The sequence below is a fragment of the Miscanthus floridulus genome, chromosome 3, assembly GCF_019320115.1.
Source record: "Miscanthus floridulus cultivar M001 chromosome 3, ASM1932011v1, whole genome shotgun sequence".
NCBI classification, from domain to species: Eukaryota; Viridiplantae; Streptophyta; class Magnoliopsida; order Poales; family Poaceae; genus Miscanthus; species Miscanthus floridulus.
The window spans coordinates 17,490,047-17,517,771 of NC_089582.1; positions in this window are offsets into that span (position 1 = coordinate 17,490,047).

A 27,725-nucleotide genomic window follows, 5' to 3' on the forward strand; every position below is an offset into this window, starting at 1 on the left:
TGTTATTTTTATTAATCCATAAAAGGCATTTAAACACACTTAAATTAATTAACTAATTTAGAATTATCAAAATAGTACAAAACTTTTTGTGAAGGTAGGTTATTGCACATAACATTTACACAAAAAGTTTCATGATAATTGGATAATTATTTTAGCCTACAAAAATCATGAATTAAGCATTTATTAATTAAAAGAGGTAATTTTTAAGCATGCAAAAACTATTTATTTTCACCATTTCAGATTTTTTTCTAGATAGAGAACACCATGACGAGGCTACACAAAAATTTTTCATGATTTTATCACATTCCTATATTTTTCTATGAATATAACAAGAATCAGCACATTTAAACCATTTCTAAAAAAGATAAAACCAAAGAAAACCTTTTCCACTCAGCTCTCGCCTACCCGCACTCACTGACAGCAGGCCTGGGTCAACTCTGGTGGCCTTCCACGCTGACCGGCGGGTTCTCACCGCCGGTGAGACCTCCGGCGATGCGTCAAGCACCAACATGCTTAGGATGACGTCGCGCATCGATCTAGGGTGCTAACTAGGCAGCTAGGGTTTCATGGCAAGCTCGACACCGGCCATGGTAGCCATGGCGGAGCGGCGGCGACACATCGAACATGACAAGCTGGTAGAGATTAAATTGAGGCATCATCTAGCACCAAGGACTCACCACAAACCTACTCGACTACCCAGTTGAGGCAGAGACACTATGAAGGCAGCTGCCGTCGGCAAGGATGGATGTGACGTCATGGACCGACAGCGAGGGTAGCGTTCTACCCTAACCTAGAGGAGAATCGATCAACGGTCACTCTTGTGTGCACCACGGTGTCACGGAGAACTCAGAACTATAGCTAATTGATTGATAGGCTCACCCAAGCAGGCCGGCCACGCTGAGGTGGGCGCGGTGGCGATGTCAGGGTGATCACAGTGGCAACTGGCACTACGAGCAACTCCGGTGGCTACAAGTGACATGAGCAGGACCGGGGGATGCGAAAGGAGACGAAGATCTTGACAGTGAGGTGAATTGGGTGCGGCTGCTATGACGACAATGAATTTCGCCGATGGCGGGATGGAGAGAGGAAGAAAAGAGAGAGCGGCCGACGCCGGGCTTTTATGGGCGAGGGCAACGTCACAGCTTTGGCAACGTCTTCATGAAGTTGACCATGTGGAATGGCCATGTGTCCACACGTGAGAAGCGAAGCGAAGGTGGCCAAACGGTGCATGGCGGTGACGTGGCAAGCGAGCTGCTGTCGAGGGTACTATAGCAAACTGACAGCATGTCTTTCTCCCTCTCTATCTCTAGATTCCATATATAAACTTGATGATCTCCATTAATAAAAGTTGTTCATCCCTCTCTGATCTCCAACTTTTCTCAAAGGATCACCCTCAAACTCTCACTAGTTTGAAAGATCTTGAATTTTGAAAATAGGACATTGAAACTAAAAACTGAATTCAAATTTAGAGTTACAAAACAGAATTGATTAATTACTTTGAGCAATTAATTAGTGGTTAATCATTGATCAAACAATCCAACCATTAGCTCAATATCAAAGTACAAACATCACACCAATTCATAGAAGCAAAATTGCACAAAATTTATTTATGAAAATTGATTTAATAATTCACCAAATATTGAACTTAATAACTAAAATCAAGGACTTAGTCAAATTAGCTGTCGAAATTAGTCATTGGATTCAATCTTTGAGCTGAAATGTAAACATATTTGACTTAGAAATACTATCAATCTTTGATCCCACATTATAAAGCACACTTTGCACTACAACTTTTGTTTTAACAAAATTTTATTTGTTTAAGCAAATTCTCATATATAAATTCACAAAGAGCATTAAACATTATTGTTATTAATATTTTAGGTAACATGTGAAACACCTTATATGCAACATATGAAACACTACAAAGCAACACATGAAACATCACATGTTTCTACTCAATTAACAAAAGTGTTTTTAAGCAAAGCGGAAATTATCATTTCGTATAACTTTTTGATCCAAAGCAACATGCAACTTTTCATGTGACCAAAATATGTTCATGATTAGGTGATGCACATGAAAAGACATGATTAAAACTACTCATGCACATTTTGAAATAAAATTTATTTTTAATCAAAAGAGTTTTGTCTTTGCCTTTGAAAAGTTTAAGTTAGGTCATATTTGAAAGAATTTGACTCCACCTCTGTCACCACTTGTCAGGTGTTAAACTAAAGCTCACAATCATCCTTTGACCTGGTTAGATTAGACTTAATTCACTGCTTAACTTGAAATTGACACCAGGGGTGTCACACAGCTCCTCTCTCCAACCGGTTCAAACAGGCCAAATCAGATAGAGAGAGAGGATGGGAAGCGATGTCGGGCCACATGCCTGTTGTCGACACAAAATTTTTGTCTCTGTGCCGAGGACACACGCAGCAAGCCAGAAGAGTCCGCTCAATGGAGCAGATCCGCCTAGCTTCAGCGCAACGGTGGTCGATCCTATGCAATCCTTCCGAGATGTGCCAATCAATTTGACCCTGCAATTGACAAGGAGAGAAAGCTCATCAGTAATTAAGGGCAGGACATGCCGGTATTGCCAGACTGTCCTGAATGTGCGGCTTTGAGAGCCGATATGAGAGGAGATCGACTAAATAGTCGATCCTAGCATATTTACAAGAATGAATCGGTTAAAGCTTATGGGGTTATATAAGAAGAATCGGTTATCATTCAAGATAAATGTTATTTAAGCAAATATTAATCAATGACAATAAGGTATCAACGGTGATCGGTTTGTACTGAGCCAATGATTATAAGTAACCGAACTTCTTTTTATATAAAGAAACAATTCAGCATCACTTAACCATTTAATAAAGATAAATCTAATGAACATGTTAGATCTCATCTATCATCATGACCAGTGGGGCATGAGGCAGAATCATGCAGGCCGTAGAAACAACAATAGACTCGATGACCCTAACTCATTACTAATATCAGTGGGGCATGAGGCAGAATCATGCAGGCCGTAATACAATAACAAGATCACGGGGCTAACATATCGTTCAACTTATCTCTACTTCAACAATCTCGTAATGCGAACTGTTCATGAAAGCATTCAATATTGGCTAAACAACTGATTTAGGCATAGCGCACAGTTAAGGTCATGCCTTCTTAGGAACGGGTCTACCAACTAACGATCCTCGCTCTACGGTGCCAACAGTGGGGTGAGAGACAGAATCCCATAGGCCATGATGATGGGACATGGAACGGTTTTCATTGGCTAATAGATCTACTCAAGATCGGACATGCCTTAACCGCACGCTATGCACGATTAAGATTGATGCAAAACAGCCAATAAAAACAAAACTCATCGCTTAAGATGTAGATTAGATCAGTTTTAAATTAGCAAACGATGAGTTAAACAAGATGTAAGGCCGATCTAGATCAATCTCAATCGGGCAAAATGATATTGCTGTAATTAGATAAACAATGAAAGCAATAAGCAATATTGGTAACTTAATGAATCTACCAAAGACTGCCATGCTAAGGTAGAGCCGATAACTTGACCTTGATCTAATTCAAGCAGTGGGGTGTGAGGCAGAATCACATAGGCCATACTTGAATTAGACAAGTGTCGATAACTAGCCTATACCAGAGCCACAGTGGGGGTCGACCGGATCGATGTAGCCATACGAACAGAGGTATAAACCATGACGATACTTACAGACAAGTAGTGGAGGTCGACCGGATCGATGCAGCCGTACTTGCTAAAGAACTCACCGAGATCTACTCTACTCCTACTCCAAAGGGGTGGCTAGAGCCAAAAAAAAGTAATTGACTTTGTATTTGATTGGTTGAAGATTTACAATAGTCGGGGTTTGGTATTTATACCCGGAGCCTAAAACAAACCTTACTCGAGTACGACTAAATACAATCTTTTGTATAATGAAAACATTCCTAATTTAAGATAACTTGAACTCTAATCTTTCCCTTTTTGTAGAGTCCAGCATGTCTCGTCCCAGCACCAATCATAGCTTCTGTCATTATCTGCTGGCGCTATCTGAAAAAAGCCGATTCTAGTGCTGCATCCGAATCAACTGGTTTCGATCTGCACGCAATTGATCCCTTGCTGACATGATCTTGGGAGCGCTCGAGCTTCTGAGATTCTTCTTCCAAATTCTGGTGTAAACACATGCCCCCCAATTTTAGGATAAAAGTAATTTTATTCCAAAATTATCATGTCTGCATCCCTGATTGGTCCATAGTCATGGGTAGAGAACCTTGATCTAGGGCCCATTGTTTGCCGCTGCTTGCGTCCATTCACGAGCCTATGACTCAAAACTTCTTACAAGAGCATCACTGTTTCATAGGTACTTGGATTCATTTTATTGTAATATTTTGTGACCCTCAGTTTATTGGCTTCAATATTTTTTAGAGCGCACAGCCGAAGGCAACTCAAGTCTTCTAAGTCGTCCATCATAAGATTTTTGTAGACTTCGGCTGTCAAATCATTCTATAACATAACACGCCTCGATCCGGTCTGAACTTCTGAAAGGTCCTTGTTTGGTTTTGGTAATTGAGTGACAACCTAGGTGGACTAATTGTGTTTATGTGAGATACACAGGTGATTAGTCCACAGGTACATGTGTGTGAGCAACATATGCCATGAAGGTGAAAATGGCTTAGAGATGTTGCAAAGCTCACACATGTGATGATGAAGGAGCTTAAATGCACATGAGACATGACATTGAGTCATGTGATCAAGGTGGAGAAGATCAAGACAAGACTTGGCTTGATGGACCGGTTGCAAGCGTGAAGGGCAAGTCGAAGGCTTTGGAGTGATGGACCGCGTGGCGGTTAAGCTTGAGCAAGACTTGGCGCCGATGGACGATGGCAACGGTGAAGAGCAAGTAGAGTCAAGATCGATGAACCAATATGATCATGTGATGATATGAAGTGGATCATATCATTGTTGATCGTGTTGGTGCATGTGTTGCATCGACATTGAAGGAGATGGAATGGAATGCACAAGGCAAAGGTATAACCTAGGGCATTTCATTTCACCGGTCATAGGTGTGTAGAGAAGTTTATGACCGGGTTTAGGATAGATGGCCGTACTATCAAGAGAGGCAAACTTGTTTGCATATCGGTCATCTAGTGCCACTCGAGTGATCTAACTTTGCATTGTCGCTAGGATTGAGTGGCGTGGCAAGTTGAGTGGCTAACATCCTTTGGGAAATGATTGTGAAAATGCTAACACGCATACACATGGTGGTGTACACTTGGTGGTGTTGGCACATTTACAAAGGCGGTGGTGTTTGCAGGGTTGAGATGGGTTTGGGTCCCTCTCTCAGGAAAATGGAATGCCTATTTTCTATTGCGCTGGATGCAAATTCTTGGTGGTTAGCTCATTGGAGCAAGGGTGAAGAAGTTAGAAGTGAAAACGAGTTGGTTGCGAAGATGCTGGCGTCGGTCAACTGACCGGACGCTGGATCTGAATGCACCAGACACTGGAAGGCTGCGTCCGGTCAGGCTAACGTACGGTGACACAGAAGCTGGAGTGTGACCGGACGCTGGCTGCGTCTGATCGTGTTCGACCGGACGCGTCCGGTCATGCTCGGGAGCTTACTGGAAACGACCGGACGCTGAGGGTCCAGCGTCCGGTCAGTTGAAGCTGCTACGTCCAGTCAAGTCAAGTGATCATTGGAACCGGGACACGTGGTCGTCTGTGAGCGACCGGACGCTGAGGTCCAGCATCCGGTCAACTCGACCAGAGCGTCCGGTCGGCCCGACCGTTGCCCAGTGAAGGGGTAACGGCTAGTTTAGCCCTTGGGGCTATAAATAGAAGTGGCCTTCGGCCATGGCTGGTGCTGAGCACCTTGGGGGACTTTGTGTCCATGCTTGAGAGTGCTTAGGAGCCCTCCATCACACATATACTTGATAGTGATCATTTGATTGTGTGAGTGAGCGATTCTAGTGCGATTGCATCATGAGGTTGCATCAAGTGGCACTAGGTGATCGAGTTGCAAGCCGGTGGTGCTTGTTACTCTTGGAGGTTGCCACCTCCTAGACGGCTTGGTGGTGGTCTCCGTCGAAGCCTGCAAGAAGCTTGTGTGGCGCTCCAGAGAAGTGCTTGTGAGGGGCATTGTGCTCGCCCCACGGGAGCCTCGAAGGGCAACTCTAGTAAAGTGTGTCATTGAGCTACCCTCACTTCCGGGGTAGGTTCTTGCGGCGCCCGATGTGCGGGCTTAGCGGGTGATGCTAATTAGCCGCCGAACCACCAAGTGAGCGGTCAACACAACGGGGACTAGCGTGTTGGCAAACACGTGAACCTCGGGAGAAAAATCATCGTGTCAACCTTATTCTTCCCGTTGGTTTGCTTCCCCATTACACAAGCTTGCAATTACTTTTATATGTATTAAGCTTGTGTAGTTGCTCTTGTAATTAGATAGCTTGTGTAGCTTGCTAATTACCTTCTTGCTTGTGTAGCACCGAAGTAGCTCCCTTGCGTGGCTAATTTGGTTTTAGTAACCTTGTTAGTCACATTGCTTAGTTTGTGTAGCTAAGTATTTGCGCTCTCTAATTAGGCATTGGTTGCCTTGTTATTGAGCATTGCTAGTGAGCTTAGTTAGCTTTGTGCTTTTGCTTACTAGCATGTGTAGGAGCTCCCGTGTCGCTTAAAGTACTAGTGGCATAGGTTTGTGTAACCTTGCTCCTAGAATTGTTTAGGAGAGCTCTAGCTAGCCCGGCACCTTTGTTGCATAATTGTTATTTTTGCAAGGTGCTTGTGAACATATATAGCGGGGTGTAGTCTTGGCTAGACCGTTAGTTTAAATTCTGCATTTGTATCAGTTAGCCAACGCGATTAAGTTTTAGAAAAGACTATTCACCCCCCCTCTAGTCGCCATCTCGACCCTTCAACTTCCCAAGGACTGTGTTATGGCCATACACAAGCTCATAAGGTGATGTTTTAATTGACCCATGATAGGCCATCCTGTATGCTCATAGTGCCTCATTAAGCGTCAAATGCCACTTCCTGGGCTGTTCCTTAATTTTCTTCTTGATTAGCTTAATCATAATCTGATTGGACGCCTCTGCCTGACCATTAGCCTGAGCATAGTAAGGAGACAAATTTAGCAACTTGATCCCCATACTGGCAGCAAAATCTTTGAATTCCTCTGATGTGAACATGGTCCCTTGATCGGTAGTGACGGTTTGAGGAATTCCAAAATGATACACAATATGCTCCTTGACAAAATCAACCTTTTTTTGAAGTTACCATTTTTAAGGGGATCGCTTCACCCACTTGGTGAAGTAATCTATTGCTACCAATATGAACTTATGTCCTTTGCTCGAGGGCGGAAAGATCTGGCCAATTAAATCAATTCCCCAGCCCCGAAACGGCCATGGCTTGATTATTGGGTTCATGGCCGATGCAGGTGCCTTCTGGATATTACCAAAATGTTGACAGTCTTGGCATCCCTTGTAATATTTAAAACAATCTTCTAATACTGTTGGCCAGAAATATCTAGCTCTGTGGATAATCCATTTCATCTTATAAGCCGATTGATGAGCTCCACATATCCCTTCATGCACCTCGCCCATCAACACCTTGGCCCCTTCTTGATTCAGGCATTTGAGTAAGGCCCCATCAATCATTTTGTAATACAGCTAATCATCCAACAAAATGTATTTAGTCGATTTATACCTTAGCTTTCTGGTAACTTTTCGTGACAGATTTCTAAGGTAGTCAACTATCTCAACTCTCCAATCATTATCCAAGGTTTCATTGCTCAAGATTTCTTAAATTACTCAATAACCTGATGCACTTTGAGCCAAACAGTTAGCTTCTTGATTCTGGGCCCTCGGAATGTGCTAAAATGAGACATGAGGAAACTCTTTGAGCAACCTCTGACACTCATCATAATATCTCCTCAAAGTGTCTTCTTTGCACTCATGTAGGCCGATCAACTGATTAATAATTAATAGCGAGTCTCCAAATATTTCAATTGCTTTGGCCTTTACCTCATGAAGAAGTTGAATCCCTCTTAGAACAACCTCATATTCTGCTTGATTGTTGGTAACCATTGGCTCGGTTGAAAAGGCAAACTCAAAATTTGCCCCTCGAGGTGAAATAATAACAATACCAATGCCACCACCTTGCTTGCAAGATGATCCATCAAAGAATAACGTCCAAGGCACCGACTCTACATAATTCATGCTTGGTTTATGATGTTGGTTGACAAAATCGGCTATTACCTACCCTTTGACTGCTTTAGCCAATTCGTACCTCAAGTCAAACTCTGATAACGCGAGAATCCATTTTCCCACTCTCTCATTTAGTATCGGCATCGATAACATGTGCTTGATTACGTCAGCCTTGGAAACAACCATACATTCGGCCGACAATAAGTAATGCCTCAACTTGGTGTAAGAGAAATATAAGCACAAGCATAACTTTTTGGTGGGAGAATATCTCATTTCTAGATCTACAAGTCTCCTACTTAAATAGAAAACCACTTGCCCCTTTCCTTCAAACTCTTGTATCAAGGCTGATCCAATTGTTTTATCATCGGCCGATATGTACAACTTGTAAGGCTTACCCTGCTGAGGAGGAACTAGCATGGGTGGATGCTTCATATACTCTTTTATCTCTTCAAACGCCTTCTGTTGTACGTCACCCCACCTGAATTCTTGATCGTTCTTTAATTTCAACAAGGGAGAAAATGGAAGAACCCTTCCTGACAAATTTGAAATAAACCTTCTAATGAAATTAATCTTGCTAAGCAAAGATTACAACTCTATCTTAGTGGTCGGGGGCACCGCATCGTCAATTGCTTTCATGCTCTTCTGACCGACCTTAATCCCCCTCTCGTGGACCATAAAACCCAAGAATTGCCCAGCTGATACTCCAAAGGCACACTTATTAGGATTCATCTTCAGACCATGCTTTCTTGTGCATTCTAGAGTCTCCCTCAAATCAGCTAGATGCTCTTTGTACCCTATTGATTTTATCGTCACATCATCAATGTAGATTTCGACAATCCTACCGATCAACTTATGAAAGATATAATTCATTGCCCTTTGATAAGTGGCACCAGCATTCTTTAGACCGAAGGTCATCACAACCCACTCGAACAAGCCGATCGCACCGGGGCACCTGAAAGCGGTCTTCGCTATGTCCTCTTCAGCCATGAAAATTTGGTTATACCCTGCATTGCCGTCCATGAAGCTAATAACCTTGTGCCCGGCTGCTGCATCTATTAACATATCGGCTATTGGCATCGGATAACCATCCATGGGTGTGGCTTTGTTTAGATCCCTGAAATCAATGCATACCCTCAATTTTCCATTCTTCTTGTATACAGGGACAACGTTCGATATCCACTCTGCATATCGGCATGGTTGGATGAACTTCGCCTCCAGTAGCCTCTCAGTCTCCTTTTTAATATCATCAAGCACGTTTGGATTGAATCTCCTTGGGGCTTGCTTGAATGGCCAATATCCAGGTTTGAGTGGCAACCGATGTTCATCAATTGACTGGTCTAAACCAGGCATCTCGTAGTATTCCCATGCAAAGCAGTCTTTAAATTCCTTCAATAAATTAATTAATTCCCACCTATACTCCGGACCTAATTTAGCACTTACGTACGTCGGCCTAGGTCTGTCTCCAGAACCAATATCCACTTCTTCCAATTCATCAACTGATGTGAAGTCGTGCCCTAGTTTACCATCTGTACCATCTATTAGATTATCCATTAACACAAATTTTCAAAGCCGACTGCTTCGATCGGCTCTGGGCTTTCACCATTGATTCTGAATTCTGATGGCAACAGAAAAGTCATTTGGATATTAGCCGATGGTTGCTTTCTATCGGCTGTTTGCTTGGTATGTCATACTTGAGTTTTACTGGATGCCTAAGCCTGTTCCATCTCTTTATTCCTTAGGCACTGCACCCGTCTCTTCTGGCTTCTTATCAATCCTCCAGGGCACCATTGACCCTCTTGCAAGACATGTTCCCTCTGATTGCTTCCTTCTTCATGATCAGCCCAGTCTTGGTCAACAACTCTTTTTCCCAGCCGATCATGAATACTTTTATTTTTTAAGCGCCGATCCATGCTATTATGATGATATGCATCCTGGGCATGGATAGACCGGCAATTGATTTGAGATTGCCTAAACTCCCAATATTGATTGTTGCATTCTAGACAATCATGTCTGGTAGGCAATTTCAAACCTTCGTTCCAATAGTATCTGAAGAAAGGACAATTCCAGTGCGATTCAGCTTGCTTCCTTTCATACCTTTGTTCTTCCAATTGACGCTGGTATTCTTGATCCTCTAGCCATCGCTGATAATCTTTTCCTTTCTACCGCTGCCACTTATTCAATAGGATCCGAGACGTGACTCGCGACTTCATTGCTCCATCCTTTGATGTTTCCCCCTGCTCATATCGGCTTTTCTACTGATCACGACGTTTTCTAATCTCTCTGTATTCATCAGCTAATATTTGCATCTTGGGATCAACTGTTCCAGCTTTTCTTGATTTGGCTGATGTTAGGACCTTAGTTTTTCCTTTGAATATCCCAACATCAACCATATTTTGATCTCCTAGGAAAGGATTATCATCAACCTTCATCTTCCAAGGCGTATCAAACTTGAGCCTCCCTTGCTGAATAGCCCTTTGTATATGCTACCGGAAAATTCTGCACTCATTAGTGGAATGAGAAGTAGCATTATAGAACTTGCAGAACTTCTTATTCTTCAACTATTTAGGGGGTAACATAACATGATTGTCTGGCAATTTGATCTGGCCTTTCTCAAGTAAGAAGTCAAAGAGCTTGTCCGATTTTGTGACATCAAAGTCATAGCTCTCCTCGACTCCTCTTCCCTAAGGATTTGGCACCATTACTGTCTTCTTGCCCCAATTCCATTCAACTATAGCAACCTCCTCTTCTTCATCTTCATAGCCATCTTCAATTGAGTATGGATCATAAGCTTTGGATATTGTGGTGCTCTTCTGGAATTGGGTATCTCTGCGCATACTCTGGAATTGGCTATTGAGCGCTGCCACCCATTGAGCCAATTGTCCCAAGTTGTCAAACTCTTGTCCTAGCAGCTTTTCTTTCCACATTGTCAGCATTCCTTGGACGGCTAGAGTAGCTAGCTGATCATCGGCCAAGCCCAATATGAAACACAGATTCTTAGTCTCTCAAAATCTCTGAAGAAACTTAGTGCTCGATTCATTAGTCCTCTGTCTCATGGTTGTCAAATTGGTTATTTTCTTCTCTCCAGTCCTAGTGTAAAAATATGTATGAAATTTCTTCTCCAGGTTAGCCCAATTGGCAATGGAGTTGACTAGTAGTGATGAGAACCAAGTGAAGGCCGGCCCTGACAGGGACAAGGAGAAGAAACGAACTTGATGGGCATCCTCAATTGATGCTTCGCCCAATTGTGTAAGATACCGATTGACATGTTCTATTTTGCTTGTACCATCTTGACTAGTGAACTTTGCGAATTCTAGGAGCCTGTAATTTGTAGGAAGAGCGACCAAATCATACCATTCTGGATATGGGCGTTTGTACGAAAAAGTCATTCCTTTTGGCTTCAGACCGAACTAATTCTTCATCATCTCGGTCACCTTGAGCAGCAACTCATCAGCTTGCGGATTTGGATTTCTCGGTACTTGTTGACCCATCTGTGGATTGAAATCCCGTGTGCCTTGATATCCTAGATTTGGTATCATGTAGAGGGTGTTATAATCCGTGCCATAGTGATAGCCTTGTGGAATCTCAATATGCTAGGTCCTTTGCTGGCTTGCTGCTTGAAGTCTCTAATTATAGACTTAAGGATCTATATCTCTATAGATCCTTTGAATTGATGGTGTTATCTTTTGAGCTGACGATGGTATGTGGCCTGATGTGCCAAAATTGCTCATCTGGTTTTGACCTTGCCCCGCCGGCTGCTGCACATGTTGTACTGATGGTCTAGGATTGTACTGTAGCAGTACCCGGAGTTTGTTCAGATGAACCTTGAAGTGTCTGGGCGTCACCATTACTAGCTAGTGCTGCTTCTTGATGGCTGGTACCGACTTGGTTAGTCCCTTGGGTCGACGGATCTGGAATATTATAACAAGTCGATCCAACCTGACCAACTGGAATTCCATGAATCGCCTCTTTCATGGCGTTGTGAAATGCGTCAACGAAAGCTTCATTGCGGCTTGATATGGCATCATGAACATATTTCTCTATGGCTTCCGTAAAGAAACGCATGTCTTCATCTTCGACTGTATCTATCTGCCCGTGTAATAGAACTCTTAGTAGTGGAAATTTCTGAATAATTGTGCTGTCACATGTTTGGTGTAGGACAACAAACACTTCTTCTGAAATTCTTCTATAGCTTTATTGATGGTATCCTTATCTTCGTTAGGTAGGTCTTCATAATGTACCATAAGGATGCTGTCGTTGTTGTGAACCACCATGATGATTGTGGGGTCCCACCAGGTGTGCCAGAAACGTGTGTCCACACAAAATTTTTGTCTCTTTGCCGAGGACACACGCAGCAAGCTGGAAGGGTTCGCTCGATGGAGCAGATCCACCTAGCTTCAGCGCAAGGGTGATCGATCCTGCACAATCCTCCCGAGACGTGCCAGTCAATTTGACCCTGTAATTGACAAGGAGAGAAAGCTCATCAATAATTAAGGGCGGGACATGCTGGTATTGTTAGACAGTCCCGAATATGCGGCTCTGAGAGCCGATATGAGAGGAGATCGACTAAATAGTCGATCCCAACATATTTACAAGAATGAATCGGTTAAAGCTCATGGGGTTGTATAAGAAGAATCGGTTATCATTCAAGATAAATGTTATTTAAGCAAATATTAATCAATGGCAATAAGGTATCAATGGTGATCGGTTTGTACTGAGCCAATGATTATAAGTAACCGAACTCCTTTTTATATAAAGAAACAATTCAACATCACTTAACCATTTAATAAAGATAAATCTAATGAACATGTTAGATCTCATCTATCGTCATGACCAGTGGGGCATGAGGCAGAATCATGCAGACCGTAGAAACAACAATAGACTCGATGACCCTAACTCATTACTAATATCAGTGGGGCATGAGGCAGAATCATGCAGGCCGTAATACAATAACAAGATCATGGGGCTAATATATCTTTCAACTTATCTCTACTTCAACGATCTCGTAATGCGAACTGTTCATGAAAGCATTCGATATCGGCTAAACAGCCGATTCTGGCATAGCGCATAGTTAAGGTCATGCCTTCTCTGGAATGGGTGTACCAACTAACGATCCCCGCTCCATGGTGCCAACAGTGGGGTGAGAGGTAGAATCCCACAGGCCGTGATGACAGGCCATGGAACGGTTTTCATTGGCTAATAGATCTACTCAAGATCGGACATGCCTTAACCGCACGCTATGCACGATTAAGATTGACGCAAAACAGCCAATAAAAACATAACTCATCGCTTAAGATGTAGATTAGATCAGTTTTAAATTAGCAAACGATGAGTAAAACAAGATGTAAGGCCGATCCAGATCAATCTCAATCGAGCAGAATGATATTGCTCTAATTAGATAAACAATGAAAGCAATAAGAAATATCAGTAACTTAATGAATCTACCAAAGACTGCCATGCTAAGGTAGAGCCGATAACTTGACCTTGATCTAATTCAAGCAGTGGGGTGTGAGGCAGAATCACACAGGCCATACTTGAATTAGACAAGAGTCGATAACTAGCCTTACCAGAGTCGCAGTGGTGGTCGACCGGATCGATGCAGCCATACGAACAGAGGTATAAAGCATGACAGTACTTATAGACAAGCAGTGGAGGTTGACCGAATTGATGCAACCGTACTTGCTAAAGAACTCATCGAGATCTACTCTACTCCTACTCCTAAGGGTTGGCCAGATCCAAAAAAAGTAATTGACTTTGTATTTGATTGGTTGATGATTTACAATAGCCGGGGTTTGGTATTTATACCCAGAGCCTAAAACGAACCTTACTCGAGTACGACTCAATATAATCTTTGGTATAATGAAAACATTCCTAATTTAAGATAACTTGGACTCTAATCTTTCCCTTTTGTAGAGTCTAGCATGTCTCATCCCAGCGCCAATCATAGCTTCTGTCGTTATCTGTTGGCGCTATCTAACGAAAGCCAATTCTAGTGCTGCATCCGAATCAGCTGGTTTCGATCTGCACGCAATTGATCCCTTGCTTACATGATCTTGGGAGCGCTCGAGCTTCTAAGATTCTTCTTCTAAATTCTACTATAAACACATGTACAAGGGGTTGTCGTGTCATGATGCATGGCGCGTCAACCCCATGCCGTGGTTGGTGGCGCAGTAGCCTGGCCACGACAGCGGTCAGCGCCACGACTGACTACCACGGTGGCACCCTCGCCGCACCTCCATGCATGGCTCGGCAGAGTGATTTCGCCACGTCATGCGAACAAGCGCGTCCAAAAGTGCTAGTTTTGAAAAAAAAATAAACAGTGTCAGATTTGAAAATAGTTTTAAAAAGTGTTAAAAATAAAAAAAATTCACCGTGGACGAAGCACGACGCGAGGTGGTGCTGGGCTGGGCTGGCCGGCCCATGTAGGTGGTCAGGCGGCCCACTATGGGCTCACTCGAGTCTAGCCTTGTCATACGTTGTCCTTGTGTTAATGCTTTCTAAAATTCATAATTTTCGCGATCGGGTCTCGTTTTGTTGTCACGGTGTCCTTCCCTGTCACACCCAATTTTGCATAACAAAACCAAGTGCTCATATATGTGCGCCCAGGATGTCCAAACACACATATATTCCCAAATTGTAATAATATCAAAGTAAAGTACTTTATTACATCGCATAATCTCATCACATAATTGTCACAAGTCTTGCTCGTCGGCAATATTATTACATAGAGTAGATTTTTAAGACCAATATGCCAAAGGGACTCCAACTAGGGGCATCTTCCTAGTAGTCCTAGACATCCTCTGGAAACTCTTCATATGTATTATCTGTTATCCAACTGGGATTTTAATTGAATATAAAACAAGTGTAAGCAAACCATGCTTAGCAAGTATATCAAAGGGATCTATAAGGCTCAAAGGCTAGACACGGTTTGACTGCAGTTAGCAATTTTAGTTGGTCAAGTTTTAGCATCGTGAATCACTACTTTAGTGAGTAAACCCAACCCAAGTGATAGTAATGAATAATCAAGATTATGTCAATTCCCAACCATCCATAGTAACCACTAATCATGAAGGATCTAGATCGCTCGTATCCGTGAGCACGGCTATTATAACAGGTTAAATATTTCTACAGAAATTGTACAACTTTACCCACCGAGATGTGATTCCCAATGTCGGGGTTTGCAAAGCCCACATCACCTCTACCTAGGAAGTGTGGCAGGGTTTCACTATGTAACCCTTCGCTAGTCGCACTAACAGGTCATAGCTGCTAAGGTTTCAGCCATCTAGCTGTATGTGGCCCTCCTCTAGGAGTGGCACTCGTGGTCGTGGCACGGTACACACCCTAGTAGGAAAAGAAACATACCAACTAGTGGCCCCCTCTTGCCCTTACGGAAAGCTATAGACGAGCTAGTACAATCTAGTTAACAGGTTAAAGTCAGGGCCATATGACACTCGGGGTTGTACGAAACCTCCTGGGTGGCTGCTTCAGGATTAAGTCCTTATGGAGAGGCACTAGAGCACTCAACCCCGTACTCTAGCCCACTAATTATTGCTAAAAAGCTCCATTTTAACATAATGCATAATACCTTTAGTCATATTTAACAATTATTTTATGTTGAGCGCTGCAGCATCTATCCAAATGCATCCCAAACCATAGGTATCAAGGATATGTGGTACAAGTAGTAATCTAGGTAAAGTCCTTACAGGTAATTCAAATTTAAACACATGCATGTATATGAATTGTAGAGTTCATAGGTACAAGGGGCCTTTGCTACACTTGCCTTCTTCAAAGTCTCCCTCCTGGTACTGCTGGTCTCCCAACTGGTCCTCAGTAACCTCGAACTGATCACCCTCTAAACGTGTTCCAATTCATCAATCAAGCATCCATTCCAGTCATTACATGCATACAAATAGGCTTCTATTAGAATAGTACACCAAATAGTAGAATCATAGACTGAAAAGCTTATAAAACTAATCTACATACTGCTACGAACACATGAGCGAAAGAATCACTCTAATCGGACTTAAAACGCAAAAGTTATGCATGAAATAAGGTTCCAATAGCATTTTTGTAAATAAACCGAACTCAAATTTGAATAAAAACTAAATTCTAACGTGATCTGGACTGTGCGCACTATTTCTCAAAAGTACAGGGGCTAAAACAGAAGAAAATATGACTAAAAAGAAATACTTTTGAACTACAGTTGGACTGCGGGTTGATTCCTTGAAAACACAGTGGCTAAACTACAAAAGCGCCCAGCTGACTATGGGTTGACCCACGTGGCCGCTGACTGGGCACCACGCGGCGTGCTCTAGTTAGTTAGGTGCACCAGGTGTGTGTGGACGCGCTGACATGGATGTTGTGCACTGCGCCCATGGCCCACGGTGGATCGGTCATGTCCCGAAGGGGTACGTACTAATCACGACCGTTCAACCCCGATCAGACGGCGGGAAACAAAGGGAAAGGTTCCCCACCTCCTGCACAGTGGCGCCAACGAGCCCACCATGACTGGTGGCGAGCCGAACACCATGGTGAGTGCTAGAATGGTGTTCCCGACCACCTTGTTCGAAACTAAAAGCACGAAAGCGAAGCACGGGATCTCGCGAACTCAGTGGGGTACAGAACAGAGACGGGGAGCACATCGAGGCGATGGCCCCACGGTGGCACCATGGATGGCATGATCTAGAGCTCACCGATACGGTGCTCTAGAGCGACATCCATAGAAAGGAGGGTACGGGGAGGTAGAGTGGCTCACCGCGAGTCCGAGGAAGGTGTTCACGGTGTTTAGGAGGGCTCCGACATATCCCAACTTGTCCCGTACTATAAAGCATAAGCTCTCAACATATCCTCTAAAATCTGATTTGTTCTCTCGGTCTGCCCATCTGTCTGAGGATGATAAACTAAGCTAAAGTTCAACTTCGTGTCCATGGACTCATGCAACTTCTGCTAAAAATGAGATGTGAACTATGTACCCCTATCTAAAACAATCTTCTTCGGTACTCCATGTAAATATACAATCCTTTCCATGTATAGCTCTACCAACTTTGCACTAGAGTAAGTTCTCTTGATAGGAACAAAATGTGCTACTTTTGTCAGATGGTCTACGATTACCCAGATAGAGTCATATCCCCTCTGTGTACGGGGTAATCTCACTATGAAATCCATTCCAACTTCTTCCCATTTCTACTCGGGTATCTTCATAGGTTGTAGTAAACCTGCTAGCCTCTGATGCTCTGCCTTTACTCTTTGGCACGTATCACACATGGCCACATGTTCAGCTACATCTCTTTTTAGTCCATACCACCAATATCTCTCTTTAAGATCAAGATACATTTTAGTACTCCTCGGTTGTATAGAATAGGCCGAGTCATGAGCTTCCCTCAAAATAGACTCTCTAATAGACTTCACTTCTGGCACACAAATCCTTTTAGCAAACCATACTATTCCTTGATCATCCATGTGGAAACTTGGGGCTTTACCAATCACTATACGTTCAGCAATATCTTTGATCTTCTCATCATTCAACTGTCCTTTACGAATCTCTCATTCTAAAGTAGGTTCTACCTCTAACCCCATAGTGTTAGCCACAATACCCAAATTTAGATGTTCGAACCCCTCACACAACTCTTTAGGTAATTGAGTTGCATAGGCCATGTTAACATAACTCTTCCTACTCAAAGCATCTGCTATAATGTTAGCTCTACTCAGATGATAGTGTATCTCCAAATCATAATCCTTGATTAACAAGCCATCTGCGCTGCCTCAAATTCAGATATGACTGAGTGAATATATACTTTAAACTCTTGTGATCGGTATAAATCTCACACTTATGACCAATCAGGTAATGCCTCCAAATCTTGAGAGCATGTACCACAGCTGCTAACTCCAGATCATGAGTCGGATAATTTAACTCATGTTTTCTCAGTTGTCTGGATGCGTAGGCAACAACTCTACCCTCTTCCATAAGAATGCAACCTAGACCTTATCATGAGGCATCACAATAGATAGAGAAGCTTTTGGTAAGATCAGGTAAGACAAGTACTGGGGAAGAAGTTAGTCTCTTCTTCAACTCCTCAAAACTATCCTAACATTGCTTAGACCATACAAATTTGGCATTCTTCTCTAACAGGGCAGTCATAGGTTTGGCTATCTTAGAGAATCCCTCAATGAATCTCCTATAGTACCCAGCCATACCAAGGAAACTCTGAATCTCACTAACATCCTGAGGTGGCTTCCAACTCAACACATCTCTGACCTTCTTGGGATCTACTGCTACTTCTCCATTAGAGATTATGTGACCAAGGAAAAATACTTCTTTTAGCCAGAACTCACATTTGCTAAACTTAGCATAGAGCTGATGTTCTCTAAGCTTTTGTAATACTAGCCTCAAATGTTCCTCATGTTCTTCTTCATTCTCAAAGTAGACTAATATATCATCAATAAACACAATGACAAACTTATCGAGGTACTCCATGAATACTTTGTTCATCAAATACATGAAGTAAGCAGGTGCACTTGTCAGACCGAAAGACAGGACTATGAACTCATATAATCCATATCGGGTCACAAAAGCAGTTTTGGGAATGTCCGAATGTCTTATTCTCAACTGATGGTATCTAGATCAGAGGTCGATCTAGGAAAATACACAAGCCCCTTTCAACTGGTCAAACAGGTCATTGATTCTAGGTAGTGGATACTTGTTCTTAATTGTGACCTCATTAGGTGATCTGTAATCTATGCACATTCTTTGTGTACCATCTTTCTTCTCTAGAAACAGTACTGGTGCACCCCAAGGTGAAGAACTAGGTTGGACATAACCCTTATCTAGCAGTTCCCTTATTTGTTTCTTAAGTTCCGCTAATTCATTCACTCCCATTCTATAGGGTCTCTTAGCTATGGGTGTAGTTCTAGGTAAAAGTTCAATTGTAAACTCAATATCTTGTTCAGGTGGCATACTTGGCAACTCATCAGGGAAGACATCTGGATACTCATTTACTATCTGTCGGGTTCATAAACCCGGGGTCCCTCATGGACTAGCTTCCCAGCAAAGGCTCGTCCCAGCAGACGATGTTGCGAACGACGCGCAACTCTAGGGCGGCCCAAGAACCTAACGATAGGCTAGAAGAGCAATCCAATCTCCTACCAGAAGGCCTGGCCAAGGAGGAACGACGCTCGCTTTTGACTACAGAATGCCTCTCCGATCGGAAGGCCTAGCTAGGAGGAACGACACTCGCTTTCGACTCTGGCCCACCTCTCCGACCGGAAGGCCCGACTGAGGAAGAGCAACGCTCGCTTCTGACTCTGACTCGCCTCTTCGATCGAAAGGCCTAGCCAATGCCGCTTCTAGCTCTGACCTATGTCTCCGACCGGGGAGGCACCAAACCTCTGCTTACAGCTCTTATCTGACTGGCACAGTCGGAGCCGACTGGGACCAACCGACCGGGGACGCCTACTCGATGAGGACCAGGAAACGAGCAAAGCAAGTAAGGCAGGGCACTCAAGACAACCACAACACTGAAGACTATACCCTGCATGACTGTAGGATAGTACCGACAGGACATGTCAGGGGCTGCCCTGTAACCTTCTAGACATGTCAGAACCCAAATAGTGTTGAGGGCGCCGACATTTGCCCTACAGTGTTGTGGGCGCCATCAATTCTGAAACCAGGCTAGCACGGTAAGGCACCCCACATGCATCTGGGCATCCACAGTGTTGTGGGCACTGACATTTACCATACCTGGTGGAACACGGTAAAAACCTTCCACATGCATCTAGCATCAGAAAGGGGTGTGGGCGCCTACAATCATCTTGTACCCGACGGCATGGGCAACAAGACTTGGTAGCTTATGTACTCTCTCTCTCCCTCTTGTAAGGCCGTCCCCTTCATCTATAAAAGGGGATGCACTCTCTCCCAATAGAAAAAGGAGAAACAAACTCTCCAACGATTCAACACACAACAACAGAATCACCAGGTTCAAGCCTTGAGCACACGCTCGAATACTCAGTGCATGTAGGAGCTCCCATCACTCTCGGCCCTTCATTCTGGAGTCCGATGGGACCTCTTGCACCCCCATCTTTCTCCCTCTTGCTTGTAACCCCACTGCAAACTTTGAGCACCTAGGCTTAGGAATAAAGTCATTGACCGACTCAAACTGGACGTAGGGCACATTGCCTGAACCAGTATAAAACCTTGTGTCATTGAGCGCTAGGCCACATCCGATCACAATGTATGGCAAAATAACAAATATTTATGTGTTGGTCACTTTCTGCACCAACAGTTGGCGCTGTCCGTGGGGAAGACGCTGCATGTTCACTCTTTTAGTCATCAGATGGCCCACTTTTCCACCATCTTCACCATGGTGGGCTCAAGCGATACGACTCGCTTCGGCTCACTAGAGTTTCCCGCACTCCCACCTATTGGGATGTGGATTCCACCCATCTTCGAGCCATCCCAGGCCTTCCTCTTCAGAAGCCTGGACTTTGTCCACAACCAGCTCAGCGTGCTGCACCTCCGCGAGGAGGCACCCATCCCGACGCCCACCAGAGGGGTGCCCTCCGTTGGCTCTGAGACTCTCGGCAACTTCAACAACAAGGTGCATGTGATTCATTCCAAGCATACGCTCTGCTCAAACCCCACTATGAGTAATGTACATATTATCATTTACTCGCTATTTACTATCTTCTGCCATTTATCTAGAGGGACCCCATTGTTCATGCCATGACCGCCCTACGACTGGTTCCCCTACGGCCTCGTGTCACCCACGGACACGTACGCTCGGGGGCTCTGAAGGATTCTGGCATCAACCCCTCTCACATCCAAATTTGTGGGAATGGCGAGCTATGCTCCCACCACTTTCCACAAGCTCCTAGTCCTAGATGTCGAGGTTGAGAGCGACGGTTCCAGCATCGGTGATGTGGCACCTAGCTACCGTCTATCCTAGGAGTGTGCTATGGCAAATGCTCTAGGATAGCCGCTAGTGGTAGCGGAGTCCTTGTAGACTCACACCCCTCTAGACCCATGGGCGGGGGCCCTCGCACTCGCACAAGAGTGTGGAGAGGAGCTACGACAACAGCAACAGAACAAGCCGCCACCTGTGTCGGCGTGCTCGGAGCACCACGATGCACCTCGTGTGCGTAACCCAGTGAGCGGCGCCCGAGGTCGTGCCCGCCAGGTCCAGTGCAACATCATGGATGAGGGGAATGATCCCCCATAGTTCGCTTGGGCTAGCCAGAACATCATCGCTGTGGTAATGCTTCTACGCGGCCTTCCTAAGCCCGTTGACCCTAGGAGTGGGTGGCACACCAGAACCTCCGGGCACTGGAGGAAGCCATCGTCGTTCAACAGGCGGAGAGCTCCACATCGCGACACCAACTCATGGCCTCTCTCCCCACTAGGGGAGTGGGGACGCACCAGACGGATCGCTCCATCCGCTCACTGCTATAGCCACCAAGCGTGGCATAGGAGGCCGTAGCTGCGTCGCAGTCTGACCTAATGCCTGCTCAACACCGACCACCGATACGTGAATGGCTCAGTCCGAACCAGGACACTCATAGTGTCATCAGTAACCGGCATTGGGCCTAACATGATGATGATGTCCATCAGGCGGTCATGAGGGTAGGCCACATAGACCCTAGCTAGACCATCGCAGGGAGCAGTGAAACGCACCCTAGGCATGGTCACCAGCCAAACAGCCAGAGTCCTAGCCTGGATGGCCTGGGACCATGGGCCTTTGGTTGATGCATCTTGAGAGCGTTGTTCCCATGGCACTTCTGACCACCCACCAACATTGCCAAGTACACCGGGGAGACGAACCCCAATATATGTCTCAAAGATTTTTGGCTCGTCTGCCAAGCTAGAGTGGATGATGACCACTTCATCATTCAGTACCTCCCTATCTGCGTGGGGGAACATGTTTGAGCGTGGCTTGAATTCCTCCTGCACGATAGCATCCGTGACTAGGCGGACCTCAAGAGGGTCTTCATCGGGTAGGGGATGTATGTCTGCCTTGGGAACTCCTGGGACCTCAAGAGCTGCTAGTAGGAGCCCAGCGAGCCCCTATAGGATTACATCCGTAGGTTCTCCAAAAGATGCAACTCCCTCCCTAATGTCATTGACGCGGACGTCATCAGCGCATTCCTCTCTAGGACATCCTGTGAGTCCCTGATCCACAAGCTTGGCTGCCTAAAGCCCCAAACCACCTGCGACCTGCTCGACGTCACCACAAACCATGCCTCTGGTGAGGAGGTAGTCGGAGCAGTCTTCAATGGAGGCTGGTACAAAGTCAAGGCCAAGCGTGAGGATCAAGACAAGGGGCCCTCCATACATAGGGGCAAAAAGAACAAGAAGGATAGGTGCCGATAGGCCAACTCCGCGTTGGTCGCCATGGCTGATCGCACAGGCAAGTAGCCCTAGCAGGGCCTGCCTGACCACTTCGATGAGCTCATGGAGAGCCCATGCACCAACCACGCCAACCCCATCAAGCACCTCTACAAGGACTACGAACTCCTCAAACACTTTCTACGATGGGCCAGCGAGCCAAAGGAAGGAAAGGGCAAGGAGGTGGTAGCCTAGAAAGGGGGCATGGCAGGCAAGGATACGGATGACTGAAAGTTCCTATATGGTGACCGAACTAATCAGACTAGGCACCTACCGACTGAAGGATGACAACGACAACATTCTCACCAACACTCAGAACAGTGAACAATTACGTCGTTTCTTCCCCTAAAAATTTGGTCTTTACCATTTTCTTTCATTCAGCGTTTGCTCCTGCAAAGCACCCCAACCCGAACACTTTCAGCTCGGATCGCTCGGAGGCTCCACGGGGGTGTGATACCACCCCTTTCTTTTTTTTACTATCATATGGTAAATACATCTTTTTACCCTTACGAAAGGGTAGTCCATTCCTTTAATTACCTTACGTAAACTTTGCTTCAACATTCTGACCGATCACACCCCGCCTCTACCTACAGTTACAAGCAGCTGAGCCTCACGGGCAATGCCCGGGCTCTTAAGGTTGCAGCCTACGGGATGAATGGGCAGGTGCAAAAAAAGAAAGAATAAAAAATAGAGCTATGCTAGGGTAAAAACAAGGAACAGACGGGACAAGCTTCCCTGAATGAAGTGATTCCATCACAAAAACAAAACATGTTGTATTCATTAAAACTTTTACATGGGGGCTTCCCCATGAACTCATCCTTCACATATGCTAAGTACTTCTACTCTGATTTCTACTATGGCTCCTCAGTGGCATCGGCTACCAGCTCGATCGGCGAGGGTAGGGGTTGCTCGTCCTCTGGCTTGGCAATGTTTGGCTCGGTCTTAGGCGGGGTGATGTCCACTTCTGACCCAGGCTCCACACCATCTGTAGGCAAGGTGACATCCTCCTAGCGCGTGCCTTTGGCCATGTTCACATGGCGAGCATCCATCACCCACTGCGTGGAGACTTGCTCAGCCACCAACTATGTGTGTGGTAGCAAGCTCTCCCCAAGCGAGTGGATATCCTCCGTGCTCTAGCCGGTGGAGTACCCACTACAGATGGTGGCGAAGTCCAAGTCTGGGTGGTATGTCGCCACCGAAGTTAGCACTCCCAATGTCCCATAAAACATCCAATCAATGATGAGGGCCCGAACCTCATCCGAGACCTTAGCCAGTCAGATGGCGAGCGTGCTGGTGCTCGGCGCTGACCCAAACATCTTCGAGATGATGACCTAGGTGACATTGCAGAGCTGGTTAAGCTCCCCCTCGAGAGCACATCACTCTTCAAGGGACTTGGCTAGTGCCTTCGTGCTCTGAGGCATCATTACCTTGGCCATCTCTAGGTCCTGCTCCAGCGACACAACTTTTCCTCCCAGCTCTAGAAGAAGGACGACAAGCTCAGAAGCAAGCTAAAGGAAGAAACCAACACATCAAAAGCAGAAAAGGTACATAACAAGGTGGGTGTTCTCAAGGATGGAGAGTACCTCCTCCTATCAAGTCACCTGCTCGTATAGTCGGGCGATCGGCTCCTTCGTCCCCATCACCCAGCCCTGGAGCACGAGCACTTCCCGGTTGACCTCCGATCGGGCCTTCCGCTCTGACTCTAGGGCCTCCAGGGAACTCTGGAGCTCTGTCTCCGTGTCTGCTAGGGACTTCTATAGTGCCGCCTCGATCTCCGCCTGGTGGGCCTTCGTCGTATTGAGCCCCCGCTCGGTGGCGGTCACCCACTATGCCACAAGCACTTCCACCGCCAGCGCCTAGGTCGCCTCCGCCACCTAGTCTTGGGACTCATGGTAGGCGAACTCTAGCTGGCGCTCGAGCTTGGCAACCCACCATGATGCTGCATCTTCCTGCTCCATCCGGGCATGCTCCATCCAGAGGAAACGAGACTTGCGGCTCGACATCTCCTCTAGACCCTACAAAACAAGAAGCAAGCGTGCTGAGGCAAACAACAAAAGACCAGGAGTCAAGGACGAATGCAGAAAACTCACCTCTGTGACATGGGGTAGGTCGACCATGACTACTTGCAGGATGGACTTGACCCACTCTAGGGCCACCTCTAGCTTCACCCTTGTTTGGGCAAGATCGGACTCCATCGCAAGTCCTCTCCCCCCAATCACGTCCTAGAGCTGACACTCCTGCTCATCCAGAAGGACAAACTACACCTTCCTTGGGTCCTCGGGGTAGGGCCACACTAGGTCGGCCGCCCCTAGCCCACCGGAGGACCCAGTCGATGATTGGACCACTGCCAGCTCCTACGATGGCACCGGTGGCTCCACCTCGTCACCTGCTTTGCCATCGGAGGGGATCTCCACCACCTCAATTTCATGGGCCTCCGGCAGACATTCCACCTCTGGCCCAGCCGTGTCTCCCCCCGATACCTCTAGCTCTGACCGGGAAGGTGAGCCATGCGGCCCTTCACCCGACAAGGCACGGAGCCCAGTCTCCCTCTCCTCTTCTGCCACAGCCGGTGGGGGAGGGGCCGCAAGGGTCACCTCCGACACGGCCTCTGCCATCGCCAGGATTGCCACCATCACCTCCACCATCGCCATCGTACTTACGACTAGCTATGAAGGCACCACCCCCAGAGGGGAAGGGCGTGCTGCCACCGCCCTGCTCTCCCCACCACTCATCACGGTGTGATGCAAGGTGGGCCTCCACTCCACTCGTATGGAAGTTGGGGCGACGCTCAGTCCCGTCAGCATCTGGCCGATGTCAAAAAGAACAGGTCAGTCACACTCTAAAAACTCAACTATGAGATCAAAAAGAAACAAAGAGCACATACCGAGCCATAAGCGGTAGGGCTCTAAAGCTCTGACCCGACAGCAATGGGCCCACTGGACGAGGGCTGCTCACAGGTTGCGACCTACACCACCTCGCTTCGACCGAAGGGGGGTCATCCTGGCCAGCTCCTGATCGGCCCACGAGTCACCGCAACCATCGGCTCGAGACGTGCTGACTAAAGCAACTGGCGGGGTGTCCACCCATTGTGGGTCGTGCACTGGTGCCGGCACCGATGATGCGCGGGTATGAGCCCACTCCTCCAAGGGCCACGGCGACCGCGTCCACTTCGCCTCCTGCTCACCGATGGTGTCCAAGCTCACGGCACGCTTCTAGGGCACGGGAGCATATCCACGCCTCTCTGCATCCCGCCCATCGTTGGCAGGTGCGGCCACAGGCTCACAATGCACCACCGAGGTCATGCCGGCGTCCCGGCCTCCCTCCTCCTTGGAGGAGATCATGTCATCACCGATCTCCGTGGGGTCCTCTGACTCGATGTTGCTCCTATTTTCCCTAGCCCGCACACACCGGGTGATCTCTGTCTCCTTCTCATGCTTTCGCTGAGCCTTCTTGGCTTTCTTCTTCTTCCTCTCAACCGCCGCCTCCTTCAGGGCAGCCTGCAGGGCCACACCCTTTGGCCCCTTCGGAAGATGCAGGTGGGACTTGTAAGCTTTGAGTCCCTACAGAACGGACAACACGAAGTCAAGAATATAGGAGAATGGGATCAAAAGGGACATGAAATAAGGAAAGCAGAATGTACCAGTTTGGATAGCTTCGAAGCATTGAGAGCTCCGGGCTTTCTATCGAGGGTCTCTTTGGCCTTCAGTCGCAGCACCCGGTCAAGTTGGCTCTAGACTTCGTCGCTTGCCAACTCCTTCGACAACACATGGTCGAGGTCTGTCGGGCCATTATACATCCATGTTGGTCGTGTCCTCTCTGCCAGCGGAGCGACCCGATGGTAGTAGAAGGTGTGGAACACCTGCATCCTATTGAGGCCCTGCTTCACCAGCTTCTCGAGCTCCTCCTCGATGATCTCCAGCTTCTTCTCCTGGCTAGAGTGGCCCCACGACCAACTATCCCACCTCTCCGGGCTTCTACCGGTGAATGATGGAAATGGAGCCTCCACTAGGTTCCTAATATAGAACCACTCCCCATGCCACCCACCGTTGGAGTCGTAGGGGGTGTATGTGGGGTAGGCGCCCGACACGCTTGGTTTCTTCTGCAGTGCAAAGCCTCCTATCGGCGCGATCCTGAGCCGCTTCCCCGCCAACAAAGCTCACCCAAAGAACATCCGCTAGAAGAAGTCCACATGCAGCTCCATCCCAAGGAAGGCCTCGCACACGGCGACAAATCTAGCAATGTGCAGCACCCCAGTCGGATTGAGGTGTTGCAGCTCTAGGCCCCACTCATTGAGGAGCCCACATAGAAACTAGTGCACGGGGTATCCCAACCCATGCTTATGGAAGGTGAGGAAGGAGACAACCTCGCCGGCCTGAGGCTGTGGGAAATCCTCCCCCGTAGGAGCCCTCTAGTGTGCCACCTCCTTCGGCGGCACCACCCCCTTCTTGGCGAAGGCAGCCAACACCGACTCAATCATGACGGATGACCTCTAGCTCAACATTGCGCTCTGGATTCACGAACGGATCTGCAAGTTTCTCCTCACCCTCACTCTCTCCTCTCTCTCGCTTAGGAACCGCCACGGCGCACGAATGCTCTTGGGGAGAAGGAAGAAGGAAGAGAGGTGGTAGATGAGGAATAGGCGAAGGAACAGGACAAAAGCCCTCTCCCTTCCCCTATTTAAGAAGGAGGTGTAGCGGTTGGGGAAGGCGAATGAAGGGGGCAAAAAACCCTCTCCCTTCCTCATTCAATGCAGATGGGATACGACGGGATGCGCCCTGACCAATGGGACGCACCCTGCCCGACAAGACAGCGCCTAGTCAAACAGGACATGGCCTAGGCATGGCCCACCACTACCGCACGCCGGGCATGGGAAACAAGGCGCAACTGCGTGCAGGTGGCTCTCTGGCTTCCCAGGTGGGACCTGGAAGGGCCCAACAATGGGATCTCCGCCAAGGAGAAACCAATGGGCCTCCTGAGTCGATCGGACGGCTCAGGCGAATGTCGAGAGACAGGTAAGGAGCAGAGGGACGCCCCATGTGGGCCATGCCAACTTCATCATGAACGACAAGCGTGGATCCCGGTCAGACATATCCAATTGGAGCTCCTCAAACCCTGTCACTCGAGTCATCAAGGTAATAGTACCAACCCC